The sequence below is a fragment of the Camelus dromedarius genome, chromosome 17 (assembly GCF_036321535.1).
Source record: "Camelus dromedarius isolate mCamDro1 chromosome 17, mCamDro1.pat, whole genome shotgun sequence".
NCBI lineage: Eukaryota > Metazoa > Chordata > Mammalia > Artiodactyla > Camelidae > Camelus > Camelus dromedarius.
Genome location: NC_087452.1, coordinates 4,705,456 through 4,722,503, shown reverse-complemented (window position 1 = coordinate 4,722,503; position 17,048 = coordinate 4,705,456).

Here is a 17,048-nt window from a genome sequence, read left to right as displayed (position 1 = left end):
CGCTCGCTAGTAATGCAAACTCTCAGGCCACACTCGGACCTGAATTAGAACCTGCGCCTCAGCAAGCTCCTCAGGTGATTCTCGTTCATGGCATGACTTGAGGAGCACTGGTCTGCATCCTATTGTCTCTGGGAAGGGTATTAGCGTCCAGTATTAAATGTTCACAACATGCGTGCACTGTGCTAAACACGATGCCTAGATAATTGCATTTAAGCCATGTAAAAATCCTAGAAGTGTCGTCCTACAAGATCAATAGCTTGATCAATGTCAAAATCCTGGCCATGATGTTGTGTGACAGTTTTACAAGACGTTACTCGGGGAAAGGACACCTGGGATCTCAGAACCTGTATTATTTCTTCCAGTTGCATATGCATGTACAACTATCTCAAAATTTAAAGCATAATTTAAAAAAAATCCTACGATGTAGGTTTTACTTTTCCTACTTTTATTGCTGAGGAAATAGAAGCTTTAAAGAGGCTGAGTAAGCAGCCCGGTGGTCATTCAACTTAGCAAATAAGCGTTGAGGCCCTCCTACGTGGAAGAGGCTCTGTTGTGGGCACCGGGGCGCAGCAGTGAACAGACGTTGCCCACGTTGAACTCTCGTCTTCATGGGGGCAGTCAGAATTCAAACCCAGAGCTGGCTTGCCACATCCCCCACTGCTCAGATTTCAGAGCTATGGTCCCAGGATCGGAACGTGGCAAATAACAGATCTATGAATGGTTAAAGCATTGGCAAAATTTCTAGGCAGATGTATATGAAAGCATCGAACAGTGCCAGGCACACAATAAGCACTCAATTGCCTTTCTTCCTTTCTGTCCCAGAGCCCAGAAGTGAGTCTCACCTCGACCATGACCCAAAACGTGTTTTACCCTTCACACAGCTGGATGGAGTCCAGCGATGGGGCCATTTTGAGTGGTAGTAACTTGAACCTCAAGCCACATGTGGAATTTGATGGAGAGCCATGCTTGAGGGCCATGTTCCAAGGTTTGGGGTTGGCGGAGGGGTGGGGAGGGGGCAAGTTACTGTTTGAAACCTGTCAAGGAGTCAGTGGTAAGCATTTTCTGAATGTCAGCTCTCTCCACAGCATGGTTCTGAATGAGTCCCCTTAAGCAAGACCAGATTCATGGCCAGAACAATGGCTCAGACCTCGGATCTCTGAGTGATGTTTAACACTGATCCAAAGATGGGGATTTTCCTTCAAACAGTATAAGAACAATTCCACTTGGCAATCTATTCTTGCTGTCTTTCTTGGACACGGACTTCAGTGGGTGAGGGCAGGAGATCATAGAGCTGTTTTCCGTAGAAAAGAATGCTGCAGATGCTGGATTCAAGGCCAGCTAGAGTTTGGCCACAGTTAACTAGCTGCCTCTCAGATGGAGAATGGTTTGAGTTGGAGAACTTACCAAAAATGAGCACGTGTTTCTCCTCTGAGCGTGAACGCACTCAGAGGACAACACCTGGGAGAGAAATTAAGTCGAAATTGCCACGTCTCTCATGGTTCCAATTTCCTCTTTCGCATTCAGCTCCTACAAGCATGTGCCACACATAGGCAAGAAGAAAGTAAATGAGGAAGTAAGGAGATCAGCTTTACTGGGTGCCAGTAACACGCAAGGCACTGTGCTGAGCGTTCTCGTTTAGTGCAGTGTGGTCGTGGGAGGAAGACGCTGAAGATCCCACTCAGCACATAAGGAAATGGGGGCTCAGAGAGCATAGAACATTTGCCCAAGTGCAACTACCTGATTGGTGGAAAACCAGGATTCGAGCCAGCTGATCTGGCTCTTCATGCAACCATCTTCCAACAGTATCACTAAGTTCACCCTGAAAAGACCCCTTTGGTCATCTCTAAATAAATCACCATGTCTACTCTCACAGACCGACACTCCAATTCTGACGGGAAGTATCTCCTCTGGGTTCCCCATTCCCGGTGGGCTACCATGTGGAATTGGAATGTACTGGGACCTTAACATCATTTTTGACATTGTTGGTCAAAGGACGGAGAAGTCCTCGGCACATGAGAACTGCGGAGACTTCGGCATCAGACAGACCAGAATTCAAACCTTGGTCCTACCACTTTCTAGCGGCGTGACACTGGGCACAATCTTGGACCTTGCCCCAACCAACTTCCGTTTTCTCACCTATATGACGGGGAGGATTCCTACTTAGAAAGGTGCTTGGAAGACAAAAACTGACAGGCAGATACAGAGAGAGAAAGACAAATATTGTACAATCGCCCTTGTATGTGGAATCTTAGGAAGGAAGGAAGGAGGAAAAGGAGGAAGGAAGGAGAAAGAAACCAAACTCACAGAAAAGAGATCAGATTTGTGGTTACCAGAGATGGGGCTGCTGGGGGAGGAGTAGCTGGATGAAGGTGGTCAAAAGGTACAAACTTCCAGTTATAAGATACGTGAGTACTAGAGATGTAACGTACAGCATGATGAATATAATTAACACTGCTGTCTGGTGTCTCTGAAAGTTGTCAAGAGAGTAATTCCTAAGAGTTCTTATCACGAAGAAAAAAACTTTTTTTTCTTTTTTTGTATCTATTTTTTGTTTCTATTTTTGTATATGATGAATGTTAACTAAACTTGTGGTAATCATTTCACAATATATGTAAGTGAAGTCATTATGCTGTACACCTGAAACTTAGTGCTGTATGTCAATTACATCTCAACAAAACTGGAAAAAAAGAAAAAGAAAAAGCCCTAACTTAAAAAAAAAAAGATTGAGTTTTTTAAAAAAATTATTAAGTACTTTAAAAAGTATTAGACATTTTTAATGGCTGTTTTTTTCCACTTCATCATTTATCTGATTGACCCTACAGATGATTACCTAAGACAGCTTTAAAGTCTAACTCAGCGTTGCTTAGGCTGATGAATTCATATTAGCTCGTACTTTTAAAAAAAGTGTTTGTATACATTGGAACAGTCACACAATCAAAATGGGTCCCATTTCAAAGTCTAACGTGCCCCCCACTGCATGCAGCCCTGGAATCCAGGCTGGGTTAGTTTTGAAGGCACCACAGTGAACAAAACTGTGTTTGAAGAATTTGCTACATATAAATAAATAACTAGTCATTTTGGACAAACCACGCCTTCTTTATACTGTTGTTACAGAGCCATAGTCTTCTGAATTATACAGGTGAGGAGGCACTAGAATCTTCCCAGTGCTTATAGGCAGTGGGGGAAGTGGGTGTGGGTCCAAAATAGATGAGGTTTCAGTACAGAGAGAAAAAAGAAGGGCAAGGGTTTGTTTGTTTGTTTGTTTGTTTTCCTTTCTAAGTAGGAGAGAGCTTTCCAAAGAATAGGAAGCTGATGGCCTGGGGTGATAGTTAATGTCACTTCTGTACCTTTGAGGCTGCTTTAGAAGGAGCCAGTCATGCCACGAGGTGGGGGAAAGATTTCCAAGCAGCAGGAATGGCAAGTGCAAAGGCCCTGGGGCAGGAGGAGCAAGTCTGCCATGTTTGAAGAATTGCGTGAATGCCAGGGTGGCTGGACCATAATAAATGAAGGGGAGAGAGGTCTGAGATAAAGTTGGGGAACTGGACAGGCAATGGTAAGGAGTTCACACTTTACTCTATATGCAAACGGAAACTATTTGAGGAGGTGACATGATTTGAATTCTTGAAAGATCTCTCTGGTGGCTGTTTGGAGAATAGACTCGGGGGGGGCGTCTTAGTCCTTCTGGGCTGCTATAACAAAAATACCATAGATTGGGTGGCTTACACAACGTTTATTTCTCACAGTTCTGGGGGCTGGGAAATCAAAGATCAAGGCACTGGCATATTTGGTGTTTGGTGAGGACTGGCTTCTTTTTGCTGTGTCCTCACATGGCGGAAAGGGCAAGGGAGCTCTCTGGGATCTCATATAAGAGTGTCAATCCCATGAATGGAGGCTCCATTCTCATGACCTGATCACTTTCCAAAGGCCCCACCTCAAAATACCATCACACTGGGGAGTAGGTTTTGACATATGAATTGGGGGAGGGGGCACAAACATTCAGTCTATAGGAGGCAGAAGAGAGAAGCAAGGAGGTAAGTTTTAGACTTTTGCAGTCTTGCAGATGAGAGAGGATGATAGTTCCAAATAAAATAAGAGGTTAATGAAAATAAGTGGACGGATCTGAGATATATTTTGGAGATAGATGTACTAGAGTACGGTACTACAGCTACTGTAACAGATGATCCCGAAAACTTGGTGGTTTTTCACATAAAGTCCAAACAGGGGTTCTGGAAGAGCAGGTGGCTCTCCTCCAGGTGGAGACATGGGAACCCAGGAGCCTCCCATCTTGTGACTCTGCCAGCCCCTGGGGCCCCAGCATCCTTTGCAGGACCCCTTCATCCAGCGGACAGAGGGAGAACAGAAGTGTGGAGAAACCGGACCATTGCACTTATGTCCCCTGATGCGAGCTGGTCACCTGCCTTACCTGAGTGAGACATAGATCCTAGATGGGTGGCCGCTTTCCGTCACCGGTCCTACACCGTGGAAAAGGAACCCAGGTTTCACAGCCAGGTGGCCACTTCCGGCATGGCAGAGTTGGCAAACTTTCTGGTGGGCTGCACATCGGGTCTGGAGGAAAGCAAGGTCCCCAGGATAACTCCTAGGTTGTTGGCCTGAGCAAGGGTGGAAGGTGGTCATTGACTGAAATAGGAAGTCAGGGAAGGAGTAGATATATCAAGAGGTCCATTTGGATGTACATCATGTGAGCTGCTCTTGAAACATCCAAAAGGGACTGTTGGAAAGGAGGTGGGGTATATGGGCCAGGATGGCCGAGGAGGCAGCCAGACTGATGATTTACACGTGGCATTTCCCCTTTGCCCAGTGGCTTCGGGGCCTGGGATGGGCCCCTCACTGCCCTCGATGCTCAATGTGTTAACTCCATCAGCACTAATTCACTCCCCTTTAGAGAGAATGGTCACGATTCTGTTCCCCATGAAATGATAGTTGTTACTACTGCACACATTCACTCATTCATCACAGTTTATCGAGTGTCTACTACGGGCCGGTCATTAGCGATCAGCAAGGAGGAAGATGTGGTCTCTGCCTCATGAAGACTGATTATAATAGAAGAAGACCGTTAATACACAAATACAGAAGTAACAGTAATGTATTGAGTACACTGGAGAGCAACAGGGCAGGGTGAATGAGAAAAAAGCAGGGAAGGTAAGGGCTGGAATTAGCAGATGCAGGAAGACTTCTGTAATAAGAAATATTTGATCAGAAACTGGAAGGAAGTTGAGGGAGAAAGTCATGTGTCTCGAAGTGGGGAGAATGTGCCAGGCAAGAACAAAGCAAGTGCAAAGGCCCTGAGGTGGAAGACTACCTAGCATGTTCCAAAACCAGCCAGGAGGCCAGCGTGGCTGGAGTGGAGTGGGAACCAGGAAGGGTGGGAGGGAGGGTGAGGTCAGAGAGGGGGGAGGTGGGCAAATCCTGCAGTAGCCAAAACAGGTTTGGCTCCCCCCTCCCAACACCTTCATGTAACTGGAGAAGGAGGGAGAGAAACACCCTATTTCCGGGTGCAGAAATCTTTGTAAAGAAAGCAACACACAATCAGGGACTTCTGTGCATTTCCCCCAATGAAACACCTTCAAAGTGGAGGATTTGCGACCAAAATAAGAAAGGGTCACGGTTTCCTACTGTGGAGCACAGAACGCACAACTTCTCCTCCTGCAGTCAGTTTTCATCCCAGTTAATTGCAGCCACATGTGAAGGCTGCAGGGAAGCGTTTTAAGCCAGCGCATCGGAGACCTGGACAAACACTTCCCACCGCTCCTGCTCAGAGCAAACCGGTCACGCGGTCAGCCCAGGAGGACGGGAACATGAAAGTGCTGCGGTGACAGACGGTGTGCCTTCTGAATGTCAGCTCCAAACTCGGAGCCAGGGGCCTTCGATTGGAGGGTTTCTATAAACATCAGGAGAAGCTGGTTTAAATGAAAAAAAAAATTTTTTTTTTTTTCCAGGAAGACAGTTTCTCTGTTAAATTATAGTGCATGGTTCCCTCCTGACCTGCCCACTGCAGTGCCGGCCGTGAAACAAAAACAGCCACGGTGGAGGCTGGGCCTTTCTTTTCTTTCTTTCTCTTTCTCTTTCTTTTTCTTTTTCTTTCCCTTTCTTTCTTTTCTTTCTCTTTCTCTCCTCTTTTTCTTTCCCTTTTTCTTTCTTTCTTTCACTTTCTTTCTTTTTCTGTCCCTTTTCTTTCTCTTTCTCTTTCTTTTTTGTTTTCTCTTTCTTTCTCTTCTTTCTTTCTTTTTTTTAATAGAGGCACTAGGGACCCAGGACCAAGAGGCTAGGTTCTTCTCCCCGCTCTTGCCCACCGTGAGACCTCCTCGGACCCCGCCGGCAATCACGCAAACGGTGGGCGGGGCTTTCAAGCTGATGCTCCGGAGGTGGTCTCCGTTAAGGCGCACCTCCCTGGACCTGTGCCCGTTTTCTCTGTTTTATCGGGGACTGTGTATAGTGGGCTGGGTTTGGCTCCCCAGCCTCTACAGGTGCAGCCTATTTGGGGGAAAATCTCCGCTGGCTGGGTCTACAGAAGCCAAAGGGAGGCCCCTGGACCCTCCCTGGCCGCCAGGTGGTAGGAGAACGAGCGAGGCTCAGCCAACTGGGTGCTCTTGCCTGGGATCTTCACTCTTGAGAGAGTGATCTGAAGGCTTGGTGGCGGCAGCACTGCCAAGAGTCCTGGGGTGGCAGTTTCCCGGCCCAAGTGGTGAACCCGGTGCTGGGAGAGCCAGCGCTTCTCCTGCCCCCGGCGGCTCCGAGGGCAGCCCCAGCCACCCTCTCCGGCGCCCGACCACATTCTGAGTCTGAACCTCTAGCCTCCCATGTCTTCTTCTGCCACCCAGTACCCAACCAATTAACTCTATTTCTGATTCATTGACCAGAGACCATTTCTGTTGACTGTAACCCAGAACCTTGGCCTAATCTTCATTTGCAGACCCCTGTTCATGAACAAAAATTCCCCTGGATGCCCAGAGTTGACTTACATTGTTTTGGTTCTCATGTCACTCAAATACGGACACCATAAAACTAAAGTCCCTTAGACCTCATAGCTTTTTTTCCCTTCTAGTCTTACTGAGCTATAATTGATAAACATGTGTAAGTCTAAGGTGTACAGCATAATGATTTGAAAAATATATGCAGTGAACACCTGTCATCTCATATAGATCCAACATTAAAGAAATAGACAAAAGCACTTTTTCCTTGTGATGAGAATTTAGGATTTTTACCTTTCTTAAAAATTTAAAAAAGGATTAAAAAAAATTCTTGCAGCTCTTAAGCAATCACAAAACACAAACATGCTTGCAAGCTAAATACAAGCAAAGCCACATAATCAGCAACATTGAAATCAGTAGCATCCACTTAATATGACAGGTGAAATTTTGTGAAACTAAATAGATGGTAGTAATGTGAATATGGAACTAACGGATGGGCTCATTTTAAAAAGTTTTTTTCACTATCGTGGGCCCCTTGACAACTTAACTCTTCTACATTTTGACCATTCAAACCACTGAATGCTTCATTCACTCAGCTTGTCTTGAGGTTGTTGGCTTTTTATTTTGCATGGACACATCATTCACTAGTGAGGACCGCTGATGTTCTGCTGGCGTTTGGGATAGTTATTCTGCTCAACTGTAAGGCCATTGTAAACACATACGCAAATGCTGAGCCTGAAACCAGCCAGAAGGGTCATCCAGGTGACCCAGTGTCTGCTTATTTCGAGTTTTTAAAGGTTAACATCAAAAATACCAGATTTTAAAAATTCTCGTAGAAAACTCATTCATTCCTAAGAATACACTTGTAAACCCCAGTTTCAAAAATTGTGATGAAGTAGTTAGGAGTATAAGCTTTAGAGTTGAAGAAAAAGTCCTAGGTTTGAATCCTAACCCCACCCTTTAATAGTTCTGGAATCTTAGGCAAGTTAACATCTCTGAGCCTTAATTTTCTCACCTGTAAAGTGGAACAATGATACCTACCTTTTAGGACAGCTGTATTTCACAAGATAATTGTGTTAACTAGTCAATAAACGGTAGTAACTATCATTATCGGTGTTCTAATTGACACTCAAATTGGTTAACATATTTGTCCCAGTTTGTACTGGAACCAGTCAGAACTGGAACCCAGATTTTCTCAATACCGAACCCTTTGCTTTTAATACCATCTGTGCTGATCAGTGTTATGTCCCCAGGGGCAGCTGCCCACCTGTTTAGGGCTGTGCTCATAGGAGCTGCTGTATCTGAGGGATTCACACTCTGCAGAAAATCACTCAGTCCCCAGGCTAATTCCACTGAAGACCCTTCTAGAAAAACTGATCACGTTGCCCCACTTGAAATTCCTGTTCTGGTCCCAGCTCATGTTTCTATTCTTTTCTCCTAACACTCCAGAAAAACACCTTATGCTCCAATACCATCAGACTTTAATCTCTGTCTTAAACACGACAGGCCCTTTTGTGCCTTCATACCTGCAATGCAGTTCCCTCGATGGAGCATTTCTTCAAAAGGTCTCTTTCTCTGTGAAGCCTTCGCTGATTGCTTCGAGGCTGGATGTGCGGCTCTGCAGCGTATGTCTATCCCACACACAGGCAGTTACCACTAGTTAGTTGTCACTAATTACTTACATGCTTGTCTCCCCACTTAGATCACAAGATTCCTGTGTTTGAGATTGATAGTTACCAATCATCCGTCTTCTCTCTGCCCCACTAAGAGAGTCGTGATTTCCCAGCCCTCTTCCAGACAGGAGTGGTCAGTGAGATTTGAACAGAAGCTGATGGGTGCAGCTCATGGGAGTCCCTAAGGGGGATGGGGGAGCTTACTGGTTTGGCTGACAAACACCCCCCTGCTCTTCCTTCCTGGAGACACGTGCTAAGGATGATAGACAAAAAGACAGTAGGAGCCTGGGATGTTAGTGACCTTGGGCGGTAACTGCACCCTCTCTGGACTCTGTCCCTAGGCTTCAGGTTATGTAATTCTCAAATAAATCCCTTTCTTATTGGAGCCACTGTTTTTTTCCCCCTCCAGGGTCTAATGACACAGTCTCTCAAAGGCAGGACTGTCTTACTGCTGACTCTACAGTGCCCGGTACAGTGCCTGGCCCAGAGAAGACGCTTAGTAAACCCTTGTGGGAGGAATGAAAGAATGAACCATTATTTTTGCTGGAGGAGGAATCAGAGCTCATATGTTGGGCCTAAAATTGCCTTTCTGGAAACTGGAAAACTACAGCAGGTTAAAAAAAAAAAAAAGATCTTTTAAATTTTGTTTTAAATTAAAACACCACAGTTGTAACTTAAACCAGGACAAAATTATCCTACCATTGTACAGACAGTAGGTGTTGAATGAAGACATGTCACTCCTGCTTAAAATTCCTCCAGAGTTCCCCACGACTCAAACTCCCAAATCTGCAGTGTTTTCTGGATTCTGTTGCTTTTTTTCTTAATATTTTTATAGTGATAATTGTAAGTTACCTGTACTTGTAATAAATAATATACAGGGACCTCATGTACCCTTTGCCCACTTTCCTCCAGTGCTAACATCTTACAAAACTGTAGCACAACAACTTAACCAGGATACAGGTACTGATACAACCCACCCACCTCATTCAGGGTTCCCTGCTCTCTTTGTTCTCATGTGTGCATCTGTGTTTAGTTCTACAACGTTCTATCATGTGTGTAGGTCCACGTATCCACCTCCGAAGTCAAGACACAAATCACTCTATTCGTCTTCATAACCACACTCACCTCCCATCCACTGTGCCCTCCTGCCCCACCCCTGCCCCTCGCAATCACCAATCTATTCTCTATTTTTAAAATTTAGTCATTTTAAAATGTTCTATCAAGGGAATAACGCAGTATGGAACCGCTGGGGACTGGCTTCCTTCCCTCGGCACAGTCCCCCGGAGCGCCACCCGCGCTGTCGTGTGTTTTCATAGCCCGTCTCTTCTATTGCTTCTGTCCTTCCATTGCCCAGTAACACTCCAGGGTACGGGGGGACCAGAGTTTCTTTACCCTTCGCCTGTTGCAGGGTTCTCTCCAGGTGTCAGCTGTTAGGAATAAAGCTGCTGTGAATGCTCTTATACAAGCGCTTGCGTGAACATGCCCCCGGCTTTAGAATCTCTCTATGAATTGGGAGCTCCCTCCCTCAGAGTCCTGCCCACTGAAGACAGAAGCTGGAAAAACTCATTTTCCCAACTGGCATCCAGGGCATTTAGGTTCTGTCCATCAGACACAGCCCCGCAAGATTTTATTCCCAAGGGAGCTATGTGAGCTATCGATTTTAAGACAAGGATGAGAGGAGAGGCAACTGGCGTCTGGGGCAGCACCGATGGGGGTCTGGGTGTCCACGTCACTGCAGGCCGTGAGCTTTGGTGACTCTCCCTGCAGGGTGGTGGCAGTGGGGGCTTTGCTGAAAGTCCTGTGGGGGTGGCTTGGGCATTGCTTCTGGTCCCGTGACCTCCAAGCCCCACTCTCTGGTCCTCTTGGGACTTCCTAATATTCTTCTAGAAATTTATTTTCTGCTTAAATAAGTGGATTCTGCTGTTTGTCACTAAGAACTCTAACCAATCTCCCTCTGTAGCAGGGAGGAACAAACCCAACTCCATATTGGATCCATTTGTATCCTATTGCTTTTGCTACAAGTTAATCACCAAAGGGATGTTGCCCATAAGCTTAAATTATACATAATGTCCATATCTGGGAACCCTGCCACCCAGGTAGTGTGCATTTTGCTAAAATACCTTTGTTTAGCTCACAGGAAACCTGACCAGGCCCAGCTGTGAATGACTGCAGGAAGAAAGAAATTAGCACATCCCTGCTGAAGGCTGACGGGAACCAGGAAATATTTGAGTTTACTCCCTCCCCTTCTAGTGTGAAGGAAGCCTGAATTTGAACTTGCGCAAGATGGTTCTTTGGACAATAGTCAATCATCTTCTCGGTCTGTGGGCTTTCTGAGTAAAGTTGCTATTCCTTGCCCCAGCAACTTGCGTCTTGATGTACAAGCCTGGTGTGTGGGGAGCAGTCCCAGCTTGGACTCGGGAACACCTCTCTAGCCTCATCTCTAGCCACTCTTAGTGCCCCAGCTACACGAAACTCCTTCCAGTTTCCCAAACAGATGGACCTAGCATCATGTACTTCCCGATTATGGTGCTGGTCACACGGTATTAACGTTGCCTGTTTACTTCTCCGTCTCCCTCTAGGGACTGAGAAACCAGCACCCCCAGCCCGTGTCACACTTCTACTGCCCTTAGTACACGTTTAATCGACATTCAAATGATTACTCAAATGATCGCTCATCTTCACCTTTGACGAGGTAAGAACAATGCCTGGGACCAGTACGATTAGGGTCACTTTGCCGCTCGGAACTGAAGTTCCTTATCTCTAAGATGGAATAACACTGCCAAGAGAAGGCCAGATTAGAAGTCAGTGGCAACAAAAACAAGAAACCAACACCTTGATTTTGAAAATTGGCAAAGGACTTGAATAGATACTTCTCCAAAGAAGATACACAGACCGTCAATAAGCACGTGAAAAGATGCTCAACATCACTAGTCACTAAGAAAATCTGAGTCAAACAGCAGGCTACACCTCATACCCACTAGGATGGCTGTTATTTAAAAAAAAAAAAATCAAGAAAACAAGTGTTGGCAAGGATGTGGAGAAACTGGAAACCCTTGTGCACCAACAGTGTAAAATGGTGCAGCTGCTATGAAAAACAGTATTGTGATTCCTCAAAAAATTAAAGAGAACTACCATATGATCCAGCAATTCCACTTCTGGATAAAAACCCGAAAGAACTGAAAGGAAGACAATTTGGACACACGCCACAACACGGAGAAACCTTGCGGACATGGGGCTCAGTGAAATAAGTCATCAAAAAAGGACAAACACTACATGATTCCACTATATGAGGCACCTGGAGTTGTCATATTCATAGAGACAGAAAGTAGAACAGTTCTTGCCAAGGGCTGAGGGGACTGGGGATGAGAAGATAATATCTAATGGGGACAGAGTTTCAGTTTTCCAAGATGGAAAGAGGTCTGGAGGTGGATGGTGGTGATGAACGCACAACAGTGTGAATGTAATGTTAACTTTATGTTAACTTTGCACCTAAAAGTGGTTAAGATGGTAAATTTCACATTAGGTATATTTTCCCACAATTTTTTTTTAAAGGTTAGTAACAAACCACAATGAGTTACTACTTTTCCACTAGAATGGCTAAAACAGAATCAAGTGGCCGCAAAGACTGTGAAGCAACTGGAACTCTCACACACTGTTGGGCACTTTTTATAAACATTTACAAATTTAAATATATACTCATTATGTGACTCCATGATTCTACAGCTAGATATATTCCCAAGAGAAATGAAATATTACAAAAAGACTTGTACACAGAGGTCAGAGCTGCTTTATAATAGTCAAAAACTGGAAACAAATTAAATGTTCCTCCATAGAGAAATATATAAACAAATTGTGATAATTTACACAAATGGACTACTTCTCAGCAATAAAAGGAATGACCTCCTGAAACAGCAGGGGTAAATCTCAAATACCTTACGGTGAAAAAAAGACCAGATACAAAAACTACATGTTGTCTGATTTCACCTACATGAAATTCCAGAGAAGACATATCTAGTCCATGATGGGTGTGATGGGAGTGAGACAGTGGTTACCTGGGACAGGGCTGAGGAGGGACTGTCTGCAAAGAGGCATGAGGACGAGGAGGGTACAGCCCAGGGGTAGAGCGTGTGCCTGGCAGGCACGAGGTCCTGGGTTCAATCCCCAGTACCACTGTTAAACAAACAAACAATCCTAAATTACCTCCCCCCATAAAAAATATTAAAAATAAAATTAGAAAGAAAGATGTTTCAAAAAAACAAAAGGAGGCATGAGGGGACTTTCTGCAGTGGTGGAGACAGTTCATATCTTGACTGATCATTACATTTGTGCCTCCATTTGTCAAAAGTCCTAGAGCCGTGCAGTTAAAACATGTCTAAATTATATGTCCGTAAAGTTGGAAAAAATGTTAGTGGGACATAGATGAGAAAAGTCTACTGGATATCTACACATTAAACACTGACATCTCACTCTTCAGCCTCTAAGTAATTAGCATGTCTCATATCAGTGTTACTCACGTGTTTGGCGCTCTCGTATGCAGCAGCAAAATGACAGAAAAAGAAAAGCAGAAGCTGACATTGCTGAGTGTTTTCTCTTTTCGGGGGGAGCTGCTAGAGGGGTCACCTGGATGGTACAGTGGAGAGTGAGATTTGAATCTGCGGCCACGATTCTGTTACCACAAGAAGCCTGAGAACCCAGAGGGGTCCTGCAGGACACCTTCAAATGCCATGTATTACCATTTGATCCCCAATACCCAGGAAGTAGATTTGCTTGCACTCAGGTTTACAGTCATTAAATAACTTACTTGCAGTGGAACTAGGGCTTGAACTTCAGTCTGTCTCCAGAGTCCACACTCTATTGACCACAGACCCAGAAACTGGAATCCTATGGTTACAGACTGTGGGTCCTGGCCACCAAAACCCATTTCCTTTGCTTTATAATGAGGAGGGCCCCCAGGAGAGCCCCTGAATTCTGGGCTCCAACCTACATAGTCCATTGTTACTGCAGTTGATCAGAATATGCTGGTGGATTTTTTTTTCTTTTTCAGACATTTGTTTCTTTTTATTTACAGTTGTGTTCAATGCAAATCAATTCCATAACATGAAAAGTTACTGGGAATTAAAACATAAACACACTGTATAATCCAAAACAGACGCACAGCTTTCAGGCCACAAGCAGAAGGGAAGGTTCGTTCACACACAGTAGCTTGAGCTTGTTGGATCTGCTTGTTCCCATTTGATTTCTAAAGATGGCGAGAACTGACTTTGGTTACGAAGACTACTGTGGCCATACTGGGTCCTGGGACACCTTGGCGTTGGGGTGTGACAAAAGACTCCATGGAATGTCTGTTTCTAAAAAGCTCTCTTGGTATCGATTGGAAAAGATCTACTTCCCAGACTCATGTGCAACCCTCTTAGACCCAGGTTTGAACCCTCTAAAAACACTGACGGATTGTGATGGATGGTCCAATTGCTCACGTCATCCTGGTGACTTTGGACCTATAGCTCAGATTCACATCCTGCTTCAGGATAATCTGTTGAAGAGTCAACAACCTAAAGCCTGGTTCCCTCTCAACCTTGGCAGATGCACAGGCTGACGTACTAGTTGTATCTGTCAGGACTCCTTCCCATGAACTGATTCGTGGGAGTGAAGCTTCCAAGGGACCCGGCTCCAGGCAGGGCTTGTTCCCACGGACCCACTGTCACCAAGGCCCCGGTTCCTGTCTCCCTCATTTCTCCCTTCCATGGGACCTAGTTTGAAGACTCCAGGTCACACACTCTCACACCACCACATCCAAAGGAAGAGACAGCATCTTCTCCAGGAGGTTCCAGAAGGGACTTTTACTCAGGAGTTCTATCAAGCCTCTTCTTGGATGTCCTTGGCGGTGTCCTGCCCAGAGCTGAACACTGTGGGAGGCAAGCACGTGCCTGCTCTGGGGTGGAGGTCCAATCGGAGTAAGGAGGGGCAAGAGGCGGGGGTAAGGGAGGCGGGGCCTGCGTGACAGTGGGTAGGAGACGATGGATGGGGGTACATTCCCTCCTGAGCAGCTTCCTGCATACTTTGAACTGATTGGCTTAGCCCCAAAGCATGTCAAGTCCAGACTTTGTTCCATCCTTAGATCAGTGAAACTCCCTGCTGCATTTGCCACTGTCGATCCTTCTTGAAACTCCCTACTCGACAAGTTCCTGGCCGTGCTGTCATCAGAGTACATCAAAGTGGAGAATCTGACACTTACCCCTGCCCAGGGGATTCAGATTTGATGGGTATGAAGGTGAGGCAGGGAGCAGACATCTGCACGTTTATAAAACTTTGTGGGTGACTTCGAGGCAAACAGCCTCAATCAAGAAGCACTGCCCTAGGCTGTGGTGACATCCCCTTCCTGGCCCATTCATTCTTCCTGCAGGTATGGACCAAGTGTGTGCCAGGTGCCAGGCACTCAGCTAGGTGCTGAGCATACAGAGGCAAACAAGATGGACAAGCTCACGTCCTTAAGGATCTTCCGTTTTAATGGGGGATGGGGAGAGTGACAAACAAGTAAATGTCCCAAAGATTTCAGATAGTGCCCTGAGCTATAAAGGAAGAAACTCAGGATGAAGTGACAGGGATAGAGAGCTACCTAAGGCAGGATGGTCAGAAGTGGCCGGCCTGCATTACTGACAGGAGCCAAGACACGGAAACACCCTAAGTGTCCGTCGATGGATGAATGGATAAAGATGTGGTACATGTAAACAACGAAAGTCTAGTCAGCCTCGAAAAAGAAGGAAATCCTGCCGTTTGCACCAAACTGGATGGACCTAGAGGCCACTATGCTAAGTGAAATAAGCCAGACAGATAATGTATGTTTCCAGTCCATGAGGAATCTGGAATAGGCAAACTCATAGCGGGAAAGGGTAGAAAGGGGGTTACCAGGGGCCGATGGGGAGGGAAACAAGCAGGTGGTGGTCAAAAGGCACAGAATTTCAGTTACAAAAGATACATAATTTCTGGCGATCTGTTAAACAGCCAGTCCCTGTGTGACAGGGAATATCGCGTTGTACACCTAACCTTTGCCAAGAGAGTAGACCTTATGCTCGGTGTTCTTACCCGTCCCCCCCCCCCACCGCCACACACACACAATAATAATAATTAAAGGGGCAGAGGAACACAATAATAATAATGGAGAGGTGATGGATAGGTGGATGGCCTCGATGGTGGATGGTTTCACAGGTGTATCTGTACCCCCAAACCCACTGGGTTGTGTACACTAAATACGTGTAGCTTTTTACATGTCAGTCATGCCTCAATAAAGTGGTTTAAAAGAATGGCTGCCCTGGAAGGTGGTGAAGGTCAGAAAGAGCAGACCCGGCACAGGAGTGTGCTTGGGGTGCCTGAGGATAGAGGAAGGTCCTGCGTCTGATCCATCCATTGAGTAAGGAGGGGCCAGAGGCGGGAGATAAGGGAGGCGGAGCCAGATCTTGCTGGGCCCCAGGGCAGCAGGAAGGAGATCAGATTTATTCTCAGGGCCTCACATCCTGTATGTAAACTGGTGTATGCTGTACGGCTCTGTGTCTTCTGAGAGCGGCTCCTCCTCCACCTGCCCCTTAGGCACTTAGGCATTGCTGTTGTCCCAGCTTCGCTGCCTGTGCCTTGGTCGCCTCATTCTGCCTGGGGGGAGGGGATCGTGATGGCTCTCAGCTGGCTGTCAAGACCTCTCTCCTGGGTCTCCAACTCCTGTATCCGACTCAGGCTGGACCCTCCCTCTGTCTATTCCACCAGCTCCTTGAACTCAGGCAAAGTCCTCTGGCAGCATCCTCTTGGATCAGCTCCACCCCTCCCCAACCCCCTCTCCAGTGCAGTAACAACACTACCAGCTGCCCAGACATCCGGCCTAGAAACCTCTGTGCCCCTAAGAGTCCCTCCCTCTCTCCTGCCTCCCAGGGCCAATTACCGATATATTCTAACCTCCTAGATATTTCTCAGACCTCTTTCCCTCACTATCCTGCCTAAGGACAGTGCTAAACCAAATGACCACGGCTCCTCCCTGGGCAGCTGCAGTAGCCCCTCCTCACCCCCTGACCCAATTCCTGCCCCCTCCCCCACACCATGCTCTTCAAGGGGACCACCAGAGTGAACTTGCTAAAATGCAAGTCTGCCCAGGATGAACCTGGAAGTGTCTGAATTCCTCCCAGTGGAGCGGTGGGATCCACCCTACCGTCCCCAGCTCTGTCCTTCAGCACCTTGGCCTAAGCCAGGATAACAAAAGGAAGCCTTGGGAATGGGAGTCAAGGCAGAGGGAGGGAGGAGACTCAGCCTAACAACACGGAGTCTCGAGATCTGCAAAGAGGGCCACTCTCTGGGTTTTGTGAACAGTCTGGAAATTGTAGACGCCTCCCCCGCATGACCTGCAGCTCCCGGCCAGGGCCCTCTTCCCGAGGACCCAGGCAGAAACTAAGAAGAGGGAGGGCTCCTG